Source organism: Lonchura striata, chromosome 6 (genome assembly GCF_046129695.1).
Source record: "Lonchura striata isolate bLonStr1 chromosome 6, bLonStr1.mat, whole genome shotgun sequence".
Lineage (NCBI taxonomy): Eukaryota > Metazoa > Chordata > Aves > Passeriformes > Estrildidae > Lonchura > Lonchura striata.
The window spans coordinates 44448129-44465771 of NC_134608.1; the positions used below are offsets into that span (position 1 = coordinate 44448129).

A 17643-nucleotide genomic window follows, 5' to 3' on the forward strand; every position below is an offset into this window, starting at 1 on the left:
TTGGGTAAGCTTTTGAGCAGCTACTCAAAGGAAGAGGCCGTTGCTGTAACATTCATAAACTTGACTGTGAGCAGACTTCCCAGTTGCCTCATCCTCAGTAGAGACAAGGGAGTATAGCCAGGAGCTGCTGCACTCATCCCAGGGGAGATGGCAGAGAGCAGCAGGCTTCAGAGTTAATTCTCTTCATTAATTCCCATTAAAAATTTCCACCTTCAAAAGCCTAAATGAGCAGAGGCCTGCCAGAGCAATATCCCAAGTGGTAGCTTTTCCTATTTTTTTTTCCTCTCATCTTGTGAGATTCATATGGAGGAGAATGCTTTTGGAGTCTCAAGAAAAATAGCAACAAAACAACGCTAAACATTGGCTATAAAAAACCTACTTATTTGTTGCATATGTTGAAATGGGACAATGGGGGCATCTCATGCAAGCCCCTTGTTATTTTAGCTTTTATCTTTGCCTCATATGTAAGGTGTAATATTTTTAAAATATTATTCCTTTATATTTGGAAATATTATATAATATCTATTTGTACAGTGGTTTAGCTTCCAAATACCTTCACTCTCTGCATGTCTCTCAAGGCAGCCAGGTGTGCTGTACCTGGTTTTATGGCTCTATGTCTCACACAAGCTAGGCTGACCTATCCGGTTGAGAGCATTTTCCCACACTGTTGTCTTGTTTTCCTTTTTAAATTTTTCCTGTTTTCCTCCTGAAAAGTAACAGTGGGTGGTGTGAGGAACAGAGTCAGGAATTCAAGGATAACTGCTACGCTTGTCCTCAGTTCACCTTCTCATGTCTCTCACCATGACAGCCTGTGTTAGCAAAGATGACAGTGTGTTAGCCAGAAGAAATGCATGTTTTGCTGTTTGAAGAATTGGCTAATCATTACATGCCTCATCTTTCCCATTTAAGAATGTGTTCTTTAAAACTGCCTGTTTTCTCCCAAGTTTGTATCTCTTTCAAACAGCATGAATTTTGTTATAAGGTCCTCTGCAGCAATGTCATGAATCTGATGCTGTTTCCTCCAGAGAGGCTCAAAGTGCTTCTGTGCATCAGTTAGGGAATGGCCTCCATAAGAGGATAAAACTTGCAAGGGGTTCTTTTTGGTTTTTTGGGGTTTTTTTTAAAGGTACTTTTACAGATGTTGTGGTTAAAGGCTTCTATATTTAAAACCCTAAATCTTGGAATGTGGCTCCATAACAGTACATAGTGGGATTTGGAAAAAGTCTGCTAAAATTGCATATAAGTAATAGTGAAACAGTTAGGTCATGTTAAAGTTGTTAGACTTTCTGGTGCTAGTGCATGTCTTTTGGGGGTTTTTAATGAATGTTTTTCTTTTTAAAAATACAAATAATGGACCTACCATTTTAGACAAATGTCCCTTTTTTAGGATGGTGATTTTTTTTTCTAGTAAATGGCTTTTTCAGTGGGAGCTGCCTTGCTCTTCCCGTCTGATCTCTATGCCCACATCTCTGAATGTTTCCATTCCAGAAAGGAGGAGGGTTCTGGTGCCAGCAGGCAAACTTAAAAAGCTGCAGTGCAGGGAAGTTCTCAGTTCCGAGGCATTTGGAATGAGCAAGAAAAAAAACAACACCAAAACCCCTTAAACTTTTACTGCCATGCAAAAATAACAGAAAAACTTGCTTCTTGTTTTCTGTAGTCCTTGTCTTGCTAAAGTACTGAAATGGAATAATCCTGTCATCTCCTAAAAAGAACCTGAGATATTTAAGAGCACGCAATAGCTTTTAAAGAAAATACAGTGTTTTATCTGTTGAATGCTGCAGTTGTGCTCTCACACTTGATGACTTAAAGTGGGACTTTTGGGTGCTGCTTAGATTCAGGACACAGGTAATGGCTCTCTTTCCCCACATGCAATGCTATTACTGGTGTTTGTCACACCACACACCCAAGTGGTGCCCAGTAGTTGTGCTCACCCCTGTGCCCAGCATCTAACTCCAGCCATCCTGGTGGAGCCGAGTTTGAATTAGGCAATTTTTTTCTATCCAAGCCTCCTAAGAGCCTATTGAGAGAGAAGGGGAATGGCTTTTCTTTCCAAGAGCAGCTGAATGCAGTGCCCTAGTTACCATGGTTTTTTAAATGGAGTACTTCAGAGAATGTACAAAAGCATCTTTAGTACTTGCAGTACAAGGAGAATGAAAGGACCTAGATTGTGTCAGCAGTGTAGCAGAGGCTTAAGTGAGTATCATTCATTTATTGTTAGGAGATGACCCAATTTGGATTGTATTTATGGAGTTGGAGGAGAGAATGGACCTGTTTCAGATTACTTTTGAGCTTTAAATGTACTTACAGGCTTTGTGTAGGAATTGCATTGGCTCCTGCTGGGTAAACAGAGCCTTTCCCCATGAGGAAACAACATGAGGGTGTTCCCCATGTAGTGGAGCAGTGATGCATCCTGGCTTCTCTTGTGCTGCCAAAATGGGTTGATTCATACCACATCTCTCCACATGGCAATGTACTGGATGGGGAAAAAAAATGAGCTGTCAGACAGAACTTGTCCAGCTCATTTTTATTTATTTTATTGCATTTTCCTGCAAGGATTTTAAAGCCTCCAGTTACTATATAATTTTCTGTCTAGTTCCAGCTAAGCAGATCCTTAGCTGAAGGTTGTGGCCCTGCAAAGGGCTGGTGAAGGTAATAGGGTTGGTTTCCCCCCACTTCCTGTAAAACGGTGGGTGGTCTGTTTTAAATACCTGTGTCATGGTTCATTGGTGCCTTCTTTTACCTGACTGTGATGGCAATATCTGCATCTCCTTCTGGGAGTCTCCTACTGTCCTTTGAACAGTTTAGGTACTGCTGAGAGGAACATGTCATCTGTAGATCCTGTGAAGGATGTAATTTCTTGAATTATTTTTTTCTCCTGCATGGGTTCCTGTAGTCATTACATTAAACTCAACCCTGATGCAAACCACTTTCAGAAGAGTCCAGAGCAGAAGCTGCTGTGCTTAAACCCATCTGCAAATTTGAGAGGGGGAAGTGAGATGAGCATGGAAAACTCATAGGGAACTGAAGCTTGGTTAAACTCAGCTTTTTCAGCAAAAACTACATGTTAGTTCAGATGGGTCTGTGTGAAGAGCATTTGAGTTACATTGTCAATTCATTAGCAGCGTTCACATTCATTTCAGTGGAGCCAGGGTTGCAATCTTCTGCTAACAGATGCTTTAAGTCTGTACTTCTTCCTCTGGAGAGGCACATCTGCCTCACATCCTCTGCAGCCACCGGCTTTTATAGGGAGCCCTTTCCCCATGAAGAGCAGGAGAAATGCATCTATCCTTTCCTACAGGTGTCCCAGCAACCCACGGTCTGGTCTGCTCCAAAGGGGGGCTGCATTCCAGCTCCAGAGGTATATGGCAGCATGGTCACTGGGACACCCACTGGAGGAAGAGCGGGCTGTCTGGACTTGTTCCTTTTGAAAATACCATCAGCTGTGAAGTCTGGATGCATCCAAGCACCAGTGCATCCATGCCCAGGCTATGCTGGCACCACTTGGCTTCTGCATTAAGGGGAAGTTGTTGCTCTGTAAGAATCAGCATCCAATGCCTTTAGAGAACCTGCTGGCTGGAAAAGCTTTTTTGTTTGTGAGCCAAGGTAGCAAAAGTATGTTAAATGCAGGTGTACTGCACAGCTGGAGGTGGGGACTGGCAGGTGGTCTCACAGGGTAGAGTCCCTGGGGTCTGCCAGCACACCAAGGTCAGAGCAGCACCAGGTTGCCTGCAGCAACTGCAGAATTGAGCATGTAGGGGCAAACTGGCATTTCCTCCTTTTCCTGGCTTTCGCAGGAGTGCAGATGGTAGGTTTTGATAACTACAGGCTTAGTACAGAGAGGTCTGTCTAGTGTGGGATATGTAAACCTCAGTTCAGGCTTGGATATGTTCCTTTTCTGTCTGTAGGAGGTATAGGCTGATTATTCTGTTCTGTTCCTTTTTTCCTTCCTGTTTTGGTTTTTTGTTTTTTTTTGGTTTTTTTTTTTTTTTGGGTTTTTTTTTTCCCCCACTCCAATTTCATAGTGTTGATCCAAGTAAAGGGTAATGAAAATTAAGTAACTTTGCCTGCCTCTTACACAGCTACTGCTGTGTGTAGTTAGCAATTTAATGAGAAATGAGGCAAGGCAGAGCTATATTTTGATCTTCTATAGCCAAACTGGCTGTGCAGGACTTCAGAGTAAGATGGGATAGTAATCGAGTGTGATGTTGTGGTATTTAGGGCAAGATCACAGGAAAAGCATTGTATTTCTTAGAACAGGATGGAGCCTTTCATGTGATTTTTTTTTTTTTTTAAATTTTAATTCTGTAATCTTGATCTGTTGTCTAAGAGCAGGAAGGTATCCTAAATTTGGAAATGTATTTCATCTCCTTAAGGAGCAAAAGATTCCATCTTGGTCTGTCTAGGAAGCCCTGGTGTCCCCCTGGTGTGGAGCATCTTGTTTGGCAAATGCTGTGGTTGCTGTGCCCAGGGCAATGCACTGAGAGATCTTTAAACTTGCATTAGAGCTGGAGCATTTTTGTCTGTTGCTGTTGGCTCACCTCCAAGGTATGTTGTGGGTAGTGCGGTGCTGGCCCACACAAACTTCCCCTTCGCTGTTATTTCTTATACCTGAGAAGTCACTCCAGAGCAGCTCTTCACTGGTGCTTCCCACCTGGTAAAATCTGCCTGTATGGGTTGTCTGTCATTGATCTGGCCTGACTGCTAGGCTGACTCCTTCCAAGCTCACTGGAGTTTCAGAAGAAATAAAAAAATAGCTTTAATGTCAGTGGCCTTGTGTCAGGACGTTTGGTTACTGCTTTTTTGTTCATCCTGCTAGCTTTTCTCCTAGATGTCTTAGGCATGTGCAGATTATAATTGAATTTCCTCCTGAATTTAATAACTTTGAAAGGACTAAAATCAATAGCTGTTTGGAGCTGTGATTGGGGATGCAAAAACTTTCATGCCTTTCCCTTCTACAGCAGATAATGCTTCAGGTGCAAGGGGGAGTGGGGGGCTGTGCTGTAAAGCAATCCACTGCATGTCTGCAGCCAGAGTCCTGTTTCAAGCCCTATGGGGTAATGTTGGGATAGTCCTTTAATCTCATGTGTGACCCTCAGCTTTTAAAGAGCACAGCTGAGCCTGGTTTTTTACCTTGGCAAGTTTGAGTCCCATGTGCTGTGGTCTTCAAACTTGGGGTCCAGAGCATGGCTTTTCTGCCACTGTACTTCTCCCTGATGCTTTTAATCTGGTTTCAGTGTAATATCCCTGTCTGCTTTCTCCTAGTAACCTCTTGCCCCATTTAACCTCATTTGTATGGAGTAGAAACTCTACAGAGTTTATTTTGTACTTTCTGAGAAGATGTAGTCTGAAGTTAATTGAGGGAAGACAGATGGGACCTGCTGGCTCTTTGTATGCCAGCAGCCCATCAAGGGTGTAAAAACGAAATGTCTGATGGCTTGCCAGCATGAGCTTGTTAGTGTGTTACCACAGGGTGGTTAGGACTTGGGGGACACAGGAATGACTCCTTACTAAGTTGGGCTGCAGTAAAGTGTCCACAGAACAAGTGACACATATACCCCACTCTTTGGAGAGTGCTGGGTGGTCCAGCCACCCAAGGACCCTCTGCCTGGACTGGAGAGCCTACAGGTTGGCCATGGTGTGACATGCTTGAGCACCTCTACCGTGGCTGGGTGTGGAAGTTCCAGGATTGGCTTGCTCATCACCTGCCTGGGCTCCACTGTTGCATCCTTGAAGCCTCAGGGAGAACTGTGAGCTCTTTTCTTGAAAGACAAAGGACAAAATGCTACAAACCACAACAACTTCCACGCTAAAAATACCATAAAAGGTTGTGTCCTTAGGAGCTGGGCATGGGAGTAGTTCCCACCCACATTATTGCAGCATGAGTCACCAGGCTATTACAACTGCTCTCCGTGTGGATGCCCGGCTGAAGATGCAGGGCAGAAGAGAGGAAAGGGTGCTGCTCTGTAACACTGTGGAAGTGATGAAGAATTACGAAGAAGAGGATGACATGCGGGCATACATGAACACTTTGCTTTCCTTTTGTTAATTTGTTTGTTTGGTGCATTTTTCGTTTGTTTTGTTTTTTGGAACTTCCAGCAAATGGAATTTGCTGATGATTTGAGCTTAAGGCATTTGGAGCTAAGAGTCTTCTGAATATGCAGAATCCCCCAGTTTGCTTTTAGGAAGCACAGTAATTGCTACATGATTAATATGAAGCTGGAAAACCCCTCTGACATGGAAGTACGTTCTATTTACTCTCTTTAGGCAAAGGGTTTTTTTCTCTCACTATCCTCTCTCTTCATCTTCATCCTTTAACCCCCTACCCTGATGCCAAAATAGGCTGTGTGTCATTGTGACAGATAGTGTAAAAGCACATCTCCCTTACATTGTGCCCTGCTCTTCCCTGTGCTCTTTATCCAACAAGCAGGTATTAGGGAGTAAACTTTTTTAGGTTGTTTGGGTTTCTTTCCTGAGACACCACCCACCTGTCCAGGCCCCAACAAGGCTATGGGTATTGTTTTCCCTTTTCCTTCCTTTCTGCTTGACGTCTTGCCTATCAGGGTTTACCGGAATAAGTTTGTCAGTGAGAAATTCTATAAAAAACTTCCTTTATTTAGACACCAGCCCACTAATGACATCATGAGGGCACATCTTCCAAGTTCCTCCAGGCTGAGCAGAGGGAGGTGGTGGCTGTGAATCTGAGCCCTGCCTCTTTCCCAGTACACCAGTGGCTGTCCTTCAAAATAACCCAAATCTTCCTCCTCCTCCTTTGAGTACAGGGAGGCCCCCCCAGCACACTGAAGCATCTTTAGCAAATGTTTTAGCAGTAGAATATAGATAGCTGTGGTGGTCTGTCTGTCTTCCTACTCATCACTTCCAGGTTAGTCCTTTGCAGTGCTCTCTGATGGGTATTCTTCTTGACTTCTCAGGGCAGCAGGAGGCTTGCACACTCAATCTCTTTGATGCTAGTGAATTTTGCATCAGGCCAATTTCAAATAACTTTAACAGCGGAGGAGGTGAAGTTAAAAAAGCCTGTGTGGACAGGCAGAAAGCAGCAGGAACAGGCACATAAGAGATGCTTGTTTTATGGTGGAGGGAAGGAGGCACTGGGTGACGGGTGGCAGAGCAGGAGTTGGCCACTGAAGTAATGCACTGTCAAAATTATTTTGTGAGTGATTTCTTTAAAAAGTATTGGTTTATTTAAAAAGTATTGGAGTATTTCTGAGTGGGAGAAAGGTGTATATTTGTTAAAGGTTAAAAAGTAGTGAGTATGACCTGGACAAGGTTTGTGGACCTACTGGAGAAGTTATTCCTGGGTTTCATTTATGTCTTTGGAGAAGAAAGTATGCTATGGTGTGCTAAGCTTCCCCTTGTATATGCTCAGTTTGTTAAAATGTTACCACAGGTGTTTTCTTACTGGCCTGCAGTGGCTCCTGGGTGATTTTTTATGTGATCAGTAAACCAGAGCTTATTTAATCAATGGAAAGGTATAAAAGTCTCTGCTGAGAGAGTTTAACTGACTTCCTTGATTCTGCTCATCCTACTGTTGCAGTAAGCCCTAAGGTTGACATACATCATGGCTGTTTGCTCTTTAGATCTGGGAGACTTTGAGCAGTAGTCTTACTAATTCAGTGTATTCATAATGCAGATTTTTCCAGTCCTGTCTAGAATTTGGGTCAGATGAACAGCAGTTTCCAGCCCTGTGCTGATACCTGCTCTACACTGTTTTTCCACTTGTCCTTCCCATATTGACCTCCTTGATACTCTGAAGTAATAAAATCTCAAAATAAATCCATATTGCACAAATACTCTGCAACATTGTATGAATGGCCAAAAATACTTTCTCTTTAGAAAGCTATTTTCCAAAGTTAGAGGGTGTTAGAAGAAAATACAAATTTGCAGGTGCCAGTTTCGGAGAGTCTTTCAATCAGGTAGCACAGAAAAGTGGGATCTTTGGGGATACTTTCCTGGGGTCTCTTGTGGTCTCTGGCAAAAAAAAAAAAAAGGAAAAAATCCAGTGTCCGAAATACAACCTTAATTAAAAAAACATATTTGTTTTTACTACTGAGACATGGCATCCAATAGTATTTTCTCTAAAGATGGGGTGTGTAGATTGGATATTTTTAGCTGCAGCTATTTTCAAGTTGTTGTTTTGTGATCTTCTTCTAATAATAAATTTCTTTAACACTTTCCTTAGAGTTTTTGTAGTTCTAGAAGCTTTTTCAGACAAAGATGGGAGGGGAAGAAAAGGGAGCAGTAGCACGTTGGCAGGAGAATTATGGACATCTGTGTTCTGATGGATATTGGTGCCTAAGGGGGGTGCAATGTTAGAGTTGGGTGTACCTTGTGAAGGACCTTTCCCAGGTCAGAGAGATGGCTTGGGGTTCAGCTTTCCCTCTGGCTGTAGCAACTATCTGATCGACACTGCCTTCTTAAAAGCAGTTGAAAACAGGATTAAGGTTTAAATAGCTGAAAGAGGAAGTCTTGGACAGAAGAATGATGTGCAGATAGAAATGCTGTAGTGCAGGGATCCCATGGAAGGGCAGGTGTAAGAAATGGCAGTTTAAATTTCAGGTTTTTATGGTTTGGGGAGTGGCTGGCGTCTGGAGTCTCTTAGAATTTACCTGCAAATGTTGCCTCTGAGATAAGTGAGCAAATACATTCCCACATAAAACCTGAAGTTCTTCATCATCCAGCAGCTGCTGGGCTTCTCCTCACCTCTTGCTGACAGACTGAAAAGCAAACATAGATGTTGAGGGACCAGTGAGCTGATCCTGGGGTTTTGTGAACATCAAAGATGCTGTGAAAAAGTTTCTCAAAGAGAGGTGATATGAAAGATAGGAGAGAAGAAGCATTTTCAGGTTGGGTTGCTGGTGTTGTCTGTGTCTCAGTAGCTACCCATGGAAATGATCTGGCTCTCCAAAGGGAACAGCATTTATGTGTTTCCCCAGGCTTGACTCTGGTGGTATTGTGGGAAGAAAGCAATTAAGCTGATGGTAAATAATAAACACACATGAAAGCAAGCAAGCTGAAGAAAGGATAGGCAAAAGTGGTCTGACTATGCTGCATCTGTGGTATGCTGCTCCATTTCAGAGGGCATCAGGAAAGTTCTCCAGGAAGAACGTGATAGTGGGGCTGGAGAGGTGTCTGGCTGAAGGGACCAGGAAGGTGTTTAAGTGGTTGTTTACTTGTTTATGTAATTTTTATTTCCCCAGAACCCAGATCAGTGATCAATGCTAATTGCTAATAAATTAAATGAGCTGAGGCAATTTTGCTTTCCAGCAAATCCTTTTATGCTGTGGTGCCTTTTTAATGAGCAGAGCCACAGTCAGAAATTACAGTCCAGTCTACTGAAGATGTTAAGACCACATGTCCAGCCTTGGGTAAGGAAAAAGAAAAAGGTTGCTCCTCCCCAAAATACCGAGCCCACATCCTGGGCCGCTGGTTGGGGAGAGTGGGCTGTGTGGTGTGGGGTGCTTGCAAGTCCCACACTGCTCTGGGGCTGGGCAGGGCTTGCCACAGTAAAGGGGATCCTGCTTGAAAGAGGTTATAGATCATTCAGCATCAGAAACTTGCCAAAGTGGTCCTTTCTGCACCACTCTCCCTGCCCCCATGTTCTTGGACCAAGAAATTGCTTACTTATTTTGAAGCTCATATTTTTGAAATCTGTCTTCAGTGGAGCCTTATGCCAAAATGAAGGCCAGAGTTAAGGCCTCCTGGGAGCTTTCATCAGGAGATAGTGCAGGGCTGGTGCTGAGCTCCCGTAGGTGCCAGTTGTGCATTTTCCCTTATATCATATTTGGGACACAAAGTGGTTATCTGGGTAATCCTTTAATTGCAGGGAACCCCACCTGTGGAAGAAGGCTGTTTGGGCTTGGCATTGGCACCCATGGGCAGGTTTCAGTCATGAGTCTGCAAAATGTCAGCTTGGGTGGCCATAGTTGAGTATTTAGTATCCTGAGTAATACTTGGACTTTTGGTGCCCTTCTTAGATTTAGGACCTGACATTTGATACTGTGGTTGCCTAAAAAAAGATTAAATTAAATATAAAGAGTGATTGAGTAGTGCTTTTTGGGGAACTGTAAACTTGATGCCCTGCTTTCATGTCACACCTGGGTTTAATTAATCATAACTCATTAGCAGAAGTGCCACAGGCTTAGTGCCTATGTGAGAATGTTTCCTTTGGTTACTGAATAAAGGAGCAGCACCAGCAAGAGTGGAAGCTTCATATGTGTCATCTGGGGACAAAACATGGTGATAAGGGATATGACAGGAAGGAAGTGCAGTGTGTGGTGAGAAGAGCAGGTTCTCAAAGGAGCATATTTAGAGTACAGCGGATACTCAAGGTGGGCACAGTATCTTCTAGGGATGGTTGGTAGCTGTAAAACAGGGGCAGCCACTTGAAGCCAGGTCCGTGGTGCAAAAGGGGCCCTGTCTCTTCAAGCCATGCTGCTGGAACAGCAGCTGCCTTCTCCATGGGACCTGTAAGGATGGAGGAGGTGCTGGAGGCTGTGCGGCTGGGAAGGGCAGGACCAGGCTGTTCCCAGTGTGGGCTGGATTTAGGGTGGGCTCCAAAGGGCCTCTGTCTCAAATCACCCCCTGCTGCTTATTGTTGAGAGTGAGCTGTCACTCTACTAAAAATCCTTCTGAAACAAGCTGAGGGCAGAAACAATCTGGGAAAGCAAATATTTTCTGATAACAGTGAGCAACAAGCTTTTGTTTGTTGTCAATGGCAGGAAGTGGGAGAAACATGTAGTAGCTATAATGCAGCACAGGCTTGATTGCTGGAAAAGAGATTTGGTGCACACATTTCTCTCGAAGGGGAGATATCCTTGAGGGAGGGCTCCTTAAAGTGGGTGGGAAAGGCATGGCTTTTGTTTTGCTGCAGCAGTGCATCTTTGTGAAGCAGATGCTAAAGGAAGGTCTGTGGCCAAGATGAAAATCTAGGTCCAAGCTTACATGTGAAGTGGGAAACAGGGAGATGAAGTCTTTGGTTTGTATTCAGCCAGGACAAGATTGGAGCAACTGTGCTTTAAATTAAAGGGAGGCCCCTGTACTCAACTGACAGTGATGATAAAGTGTGAACCAGCTCTGATCTCTCTTCTGGAAAGATCTTTCCTGCTGAAGAACTTGACATTTTGTTAAGAAAAATGGCAGAAAGCTCCATGTAATATTAGATTTGAAGACTTATCTGAAGGCCTGCAGGCATGTTCTAACTCAAGTAGGCATTTTATTATTTGTGTTGGGTCCATTTTTTACATTAGGGGGAAAAAGCTTATTTCAAAAGGCATTTCACTGCCCTTAGATGCTTATTTATTTGCAACTTCCCTTTTACAAGCTTTCTTGCACAGTGCAGAGTCCAGCTGCCCTTCAGTAGGATGCATTCTGATCTCCCAAGTTTTGATCTTGGAACAGGAAGATTCATTTCCCAAGCTGCTGAGGAAATCATCATCCTGCTTGCAAATGCCTTTTGTAGCAGTTAACTGAAATTTTGTGTTTATAAGTGAACTGTTTAAAGCGAACTGTCGAGTTGTTGCTTTGTTGGGTAAATGTTAAAGCATTTTTAAGGTAAATGCACCTTTCATGTTCAAAGTACCTTTTTTTTTCCTTCAGCTGAGTATGTTTTCAGCTAAGTAGAGCTGCATCTTGAAATGCAGGTGATAGTTGAGTTGTGTTTGTTTGTTTCCTGGAGAGAGCAGCATCTGCTGCTTCTTTTCTGGACAGCCTGGCATGGGCCTCCATCATACCAAATGCTTGTCTTTATATAATGACCACAAGCTCTCATGTACTTAAATTTCTCTCTCTGATTTTTTAAACTCTCCCCTCTGCTCCAAGGAAAGGTTTTGGGAGTTTTTTAGTTCTTCCATTCACACTGTCACTCCCTACATGCAAGCTCTAGCTTTCACTGGAAAAACCTTACTCAAGTATTTATGTTGATAGACTTGAGCCTGCTCTGGTCCCTTTGACTTGCTTTTATCCCACGTCCATTGCTGTCCATTATTCACATCAGAAATGCTGAGGACATGCAAAAAAGTAAATGTTGGTAATAGATCCATTGTGGTTCTGAGCTTGGGCTTTTCTGGAGTTTCTTGTGTTGCTTTCTGAAGCGTGTTTGATCAAAGGTGCTGAATGCCTCTGAAAGCCTAGAAACTGAAAGGTGCCATCTGACTTGATGTCCGTCTGGCTCCCTCAGTTGTCACCTGGCTCCCTCAGTTGTACATCCCTTTGGATCCTGGGCTCCATGGTGGCAGGCAACCAGCACCAACCCACCTGGTGTTCTTCCACCACTCCCCTGAGCATCATTTAATTTTACTTATAACTTAAATACAGAAACTGCTAGTGAAATAATATGGTTTGCTCCAAAATGTTGGTACCATTTAATTTTTTCTGTCTGGAAAGCAGTGTCTGTTTTTCAGCCTCTGTGGCAGGCTGAAATAACCACAGTAAAATGCTAACAGCCAAATACACAGTAAATTGTGAGATGTGTTTTGAAGCCCTGACCAAATGGGACAGATGTTGATTTCAGCACTGTTCAAAATCACAAGAATCCTTGAGTTATTTTCATATTAACTCCTAATCTGGAAAGCTGCTTTTAACAAGGCCGTTGCTGTTTCGTAAGCTAAAGTATTACCTCTGCATGAAGTCTTTACCTATGGTTGGATTTTATAAACATGTTTTCCACTAATAGAAGAGGAGAGGACTTCTTGTGGGGACAATTCCCTCGAAGGGAAGACAGCAAATATGAGGAGGGAAAACTGATAATCTGGAGATCTGGATCAGGCTTACGTACTTAGCAATTTCTTTGCTTCATTCTTCATTAGTAGTCAGGCTTTCCACATCTCTAAGGTGGGAACTGGGGGAATGAAGTTCTTCCCAATGTAAGCAAAGAGCCACATTCAAGACTATCTGGTGAAACTGAATAAGCACAAGTCTATGGGGCCTGATGGGATGCATTCCAGGACTCTGAGGGAACTGTGTGATGTGGTTGGCAAGTCATTTTCTATCATTTTTGAAAATTCACAGTGGTCAGATGAAGTCCCTGATTACTGGAACAAAGGGAAGCATCACATCTGTTTTGAAGGGTAGAAAGGAGGACCCTGGTAACTACAGATGAGTGAGCCTCACCTCTGTGGCTAGGAAGATCATGGAATAGATCCTCATGGGGACAATGCGAAGGCACGTGCAAAAGACGAAGAGATGATCTGACACAGCCAGCACAGTTTCACTATGGGCACATTGTGCCTGACCAACCTGGTGGCATTCTCTGGTGGAGTGACTGTAACACTCAACGAGGGAAGAAGACCAATCAGTGTCATCTATTTAGAGTTCTGCAAGGCCTTTGACTTGATCTCACATGACACCCTTATCTCTAAAGTGGAGTGATGTGGATTTGAAGGGTGGACTGCTGGGGAGAAAACAAATTGGCTGGCTGGAGGTAGTCAGAGAGTTGTGGTCAGTGCCTCTATGTCCAGGTCAAGTGGTGGAGGCCAGTGTCAAGTGGTGTCCCTCAAGGTTCTGTCTTGGAGCTGGCTCTTCAAGAGCCAACAGTGTATGCTCATAGACCAGAAAGCTAAAGCATCCTGGGCTGCATCCAAAGCAGGATGAGGGAGGGGGTTCTGCTCTACTCTGTCCTGGTGAGACCCCACCTGGAGTGCTGTGTCCAGCAATGGAGTCATCAGCATGAAAAAGTCACGGACCTGTTAGAGTAGGTACAGAGAGAGGCTGCAGAGATGACCAGAGAGCTGGAGTACCTTTCCTATGAGAACAGGTAGAGACAACTGGAGTTCTTAGCCCAGAAAAGAGAAGGTTTCAGTGAAACCTTAGGGGACCTTCTAATACTGAAAGAGGGCATAGAAAAAAAGACGGAGAGTGACTTTTTACACAGGCATGTATGGATGGGACAAGGGTGAATGATTTCAAACAAAGAGATATTAAATATTAGGAAGAAATTCTTTACTCAGGGAATGGTGAGGCACTGGAACAGGTTGCCCAGAAAGTTTGTGGATACCCTATCCCTGGAAGTGTTCAAGTCCAGGCCAGATGGGACCCTAAGCAACCTGCTCTAGTGAATGGCACCCTGTCCTTAGCATGGGGGTTGGGAATGAAATGATCTCCAGGGTCCCTTCCAACCCCCACCATTTTATAATTCTATGATTTTAATAAAATGTTGTGTTTGCACACATGCACCAAAAAAAAAAAAAAAATTGTATATCTTAAGCTGGTGTGATTTTAGGAGTTAACAACAAGCAAAAAGAAAAAGTTATGTTGTAATTAAAAAGATTCCTTTAGTACAACTTAAATTATGTGTCCTAATGCTATCCTGCATATAGTTCCAAGGCTGTTAAAAAAAGCTTTGGGAGACGTTTTCTCAGTACTTTCCAGTGTTGGATCAAATACTTCTTGTTTCCCTCAAGTTTTCTATTACTGGATTTGCTTGCATGGGGTTTTGATAGAAGAAAACAAGTTAATAAAAGCTCATGCATTAGCATCTGGAGATGCTGTTTGAAGGTAATGCAAGTCCAGGATACTGCCAGTAAAATGGTCAGGGAGTGTCCTCTACAGAGGCTGCCAAAGACAAATAATTTCCTGCAAAGGTTCTGTATTTGGAGGCAGTATGAGCTGATTAAACTCATTAAAGTGATTGAAGGAATGAGGGTGGTTCCTAGGGGCTGGGCATTACTTGGGGTCAGGCTAATGGCTGAAGATCCCTCTCTCCTGAAAAAGAGGTGAAGCCAGAGGCTCTGAAAAGCAGTGTAAGACACACATTACAGGTCTCACTTCAACTCAACTTATATATCTGCAGCATACAAATAATTTGCCTCAATAATTATTTTGGACAAGTTTTTCACAAACTGCATCTTGTTAGTGGGGTTTTAACTTCCTACTCTTTTATTTCATTGGCTGTACCAGCAACTTTATATAATGGTACATTTGTTATTTCCTTGTATGTGTTTATAAAAAGATGCTGCGTGTCTGTGCCAAAGAGAGCACAGGGTGCTGGCAGCATAGCAAGTTATGTTTACATCCTTTTTCCTTTGGTTTTGGCTAGGGAACATCACTAGCTCCACAGTGCCCAGGGTGACATCTTGGGTATCAGCCAGGACACGTGTCCTCACCCTGCTGCTTTGGGCACATGTTGGGGGTAGGTGGCCTCTAGCTGACTGTGCCTCACCAAGGCAGAACCAGGGAGAGTTTTAAATAGCAAAAGGAGCCTTTAGCTTACCCAAAATTGCCAAGTATAGCTGGAGGCAAGAATGACAAGGTAAGAATAGCATGTCCTGTAGTGTTCCTACATGTACCATAAAGAATAAAATATAGTGTTTTAGGAGGAATGCATGTCCAAGTAGAGAATGGCCATCATCGTAGCTTCCTTTAGTTTATGGTTAAAGAAATGCTTTTTCCATTCTTAAGTAAACAGAAGAAGCCAGTTACTAAGCTCTGTGTTGATAGAGTTCCCTTCCAGGTCAGTGCATCACCCAAAAAAAAGAGAATTTTTTTTCCCCTCTGACTTCTTCTTTTTTTCCCTTTTTATGGACACTGGAATAAAAAAAGGATGGAATGCAGAGAGAAAATTAATCTTCAATTCCCAAAAGAAGCATGTGGACCTTTGCATTCTTCAGTTTGCTTATCTTTTTCAAATGAAAAATAATTTAAATAATTATGCTTTAAAAAATAACTCATGCATCTTTGATTTTTGTGCAGTCCTTTGTCTGGATTTTTTTGGGCTATTGTTGTCTCTAGAAGTTGAGCTCACTTTAAAAGGTGTTTAAAAATATTTGGGTGCTCTTTTATTCCCTGTGAGGTCTAAAAATAGCAGCTGACAGAATTGCTTATAGACTCACTGCTTTGTACAGAGGGTTTAGTCTAAAGCTGCATCCTCTGACTTTGCAACAGCTGAGCTGGGCAGAAGCACCAAGGCTGGGCTTACTGAGCCATAAGCAGGGAAGAGACCAAATCTCTTTATCAGCTCTCCTGTTTATCTCCTCCCATCTCCATCCTTGGGAACAAGAGCGCCAAGGAACAGCACCAAATGTGTGTGAGAATGAGAGTGAGGTGTAAGTACTAGGAGCAAAGGAAAAGGGATGGTGGGAAGAGAGTTCAGAGAGGTTTTATTTATTGCTAGTGCTGCTCATGTTGAGGAGGTGGATAGCATATAGTTGCAGGCTTACATGGCTTTTTAGTTATTTCTATAACGAAAAGACTTGGCCAGTGTATTTGGGTTTCTTGATATTGCTGTAGTCTAGCAGCAAAGTGTTGTTATCGTCACCGCAGCTTGCAATTGTACCGTAAAAGCTTGGTGCAAATTGGGAGAATAGAGGCAAATGTTTATAATCTGCATTTAATGTGTGTAAGACACATTATAACCTACTAGGTGATAACATATATGAAATGTAGTCTGTGTAATGGGTTGCTTGATAATAATGGTGGACACCTCTGAAAGGGTGTGAGGCCTTCTGGAATTTAGGGCCTCCAAGCCGTTGTGTCTGGGTGCTGGAGGGGTGACAACAAGGAAATTCAGCACAGGACAGCTTGGGATTGTGTGGTAAAGTCCATTTGCTGGTGTTTGTGAGGGGGATTGGAAGAGAGGTGGTGTTATTAAAGTGGCAGCCCATGACACAAGTGAGCCATGCTTCCTCTGCCCAGTGCCTGCTGACTTCAAGCAGAGTGTCCTGCTTTGGGATGCTGTCTTGATTTCACACTTGTGGAATTAGTGTGTTGCTTCTCTGAGTTGCTGAAGGTGACAACTAAAAAGTTGTTTTTTCTAAGTGATAGCTCTGTGTTGGGCTTTGCCGTCCTTTGGACTGTGTAGCTGTTTGGATGTATCAAGGAGAATTGCCAGTGCTGGAAGGTGCCTCAAGTGGCACAGCTGGAGCCAGCTCTTCTACTATGCATATCAGTGATGTGTCTTGGTCTTAACCTGACCCAAGTCCTGAAGGAATGGCCTGAACCCTCCATTGCAGTCCTTCTTGGGGGCAACATAATCTTAGATTAGCTGGAGTAGAATGTAATACTGTGGCTTTGGCTTGGGTAGGGGACATCTTCTGCCTGCTGAGTGACCAGTGCAACCTGCCTGCTGGTATAAAGGTGGTTGGGCTCTCAGACCTTCATGGGAAACCGTGGGACCTAACCAGGGTGGAAAATGGCAAGTAAAACCACACTAAGGCTTTTTTTTTTTTGCAATGCATACAAGCATAGTTTACTTTCTGCCATTGTATGCCCTGCAGTTACAGTCTATTCCTTCCCCACCAGCTCCAAAGGGACCTGCCTTTCCTCTGTGTTCAGAGACCCCTGTGGTAAAGGATGGTGCCTTTGCTGTGCCAGAACTGGAAAACTGATCAACTTCTTATTTCCTTTGCAGTGAGCCTGCGGGACAAGAGAGTGTGGATTTCCTCCTGCCTTGCCTCTTCTCCCAGCCACCTGCAGTGAGCTCTCACGTGCCAGAGGACGAGGGTGGAGGAGACCAGCCACGTGAAGCTGGGGCGGTGTGGGTGAACCAAAGGGCTTTTGACCAGTGGGCTGTGGCAACTGGGGGTCCTCGCCACCCTGCAGCAGAGACAACTGGCTCCTGCCAGGTAGATGCCTTCAGGGGAGTGGACAACTCCAGCTGAACTGATGAATCTTGGAACCTGATACAAGGCTCAG

General features: G+C 43.5%; 1 protein-coding gene across 3 annotated transcripts in view; it reads left to right on the forward strand.

Annotated features, from left to right (window-relative positions):
- LOC110484447 (USP6 N-terminal-like protein) overlaps positions 1-17643 on the forward strand; it is a 75495-nt gene that overhangs the window by 27797 nt on the left and 30055 nt on the right. For 2 of the 3 annotated variants that reach the window (XM_021555065.3, XM_021555067.3), the window contains one exon: positions 17360-17643. The gene's annotated coding sequence lies outside the window, so the exon portion shown is untranslated. Of the gene's footprint in view, positions 1-15124; positions 15263-17359 lie in introns of those variants that run through there. The other variant, XM_021555066.3, reaches the window with a different exon arrangement.